Source organism: Boleophthalmus pectinirostris, unplaced genomic scaffold (assembly GCF_026225935.1).
Source record: "Boleophthalmus pectinirostris isolate CB_2022bp ecotype Guang Dong unplaced genomic scaffold, ASM2622593v1 HiC_scaffold_20, whole genome shotgun sequence".
NCBI lineage: Eukaryota > Metazoa > Chordata > Actinopteri > Gobiiformes > Gobiidae > Boleophthalmus > Boleophthalmus pectinirostris.
In genome coordinates this window covers 14990085-14991259 of record NW_026571153.1, presented here as the reverse complement: position 1 = coordinate 14991259, position 1175 = coordinate 14990085, and the positions used below count along the sequence as shown (strand labels likewise).

General features: G+C 43.4%; 1 pseudogene; it reads right to left on the bottom strand.

Moving 5' to 3' along the window:
- Nucleotides 1-220: 220 nt before the first annotated feature.
- Nucleotides 221-337, bottom strand: LOC129409954 (5S ribosomal RNA; annotated as a pseudogene).
- Nucleotides 338-1175: the final 838 nt, after the last annotated feature.

Below are 1175 nucleotides of genomic sequence, written 5' to 3'. Positions count from 1 at the left end.
TTCACAGTTCATTATTCAGTCACTCCACACTCAGTGGTGGTAAACTACTATTGTAGCCACAGCTGCCCTGGGACAGACTGACGGAAGCGAGGCTGCCAATCTGAGCCATCGGTCCCTCCGACCACCACCATCACTCACGCTCACACCTCTTTCATACTAGGCAATGTGGGCGAAGTGTCTTGCCTAAGGACACAACGACAGTTTTTTTGCCACTGGCGCCCCACTGTGGCACCTGGAATTCCTAGCGGTCTCCCATCCAAGTACTACCCAGGCCCAGCCTGCTTAGCTTCTGAGATCTGACAGGATCAGGCTTTTACAAGCCAGTATGGCTGCACGATAACTTTTAATTTAAGCAAATAAACTTGTAATTCAACATATTGTGATGGTCCACGATATCATTGTGAGAACTTTGACAATACGATATCATGATATTTCCGTTATTGTTACACCTCTAATGCTGTGACAAATGGCACTTAAGTATTATAATGACTATACTGAGCCGCTTGTATTGCATCGTATTCTGAGGGTCGTATTGAATGATTCATTATTAAATTGTATATTGGTCCATCCGTAATCCAGCAGATGTATGTACTTTTTGGCTTTTAACATTAACGTCTTTTTCCTTTTTACACTAGGAGTTGTATTTATCTTACTGACATGATTCAGCAGTTCTGAAGATGGTAAATACATCTCTCACTGTTATAAAAGAACCAAAGTTGTAGTCATAGGAGTAGTTGTGTAGTACAAGTATAAGTAGCTCTAGCAGTGGTAAATTCAACATATTGCAGCAACGGTTTACAATGTGTTTCTGATGAGTAAACATCAGAAAATGCTGATCTTCTGTAACTTTTGAACAACTATCAGACCACCAGTAGATCCCGAACCATAGACCAGCTGGTGTAGGACTCGCCTCCCAAAGTCCACAGCGACGTTTCTCTGCAGCTCTCCCCCTTACATCTGTCTCGTCTCTCTGTGCGTCTTTGTTTTACATCTTTTTCCCTCTCAAAGCTCTGGTGAACACAAACAGCTTTTGCCGGGGGATTTGTGGATGTGTGAACGCAGACTTGGGAGCATTGGGCGTGCCTTTTGTTAATAGAATACGCATGGTTGCCTCTCCCCGGGGCTGTTAGCGATGAGACCAGAATGAAAATGTTAATGTTTTAGCTGTCGTCGAT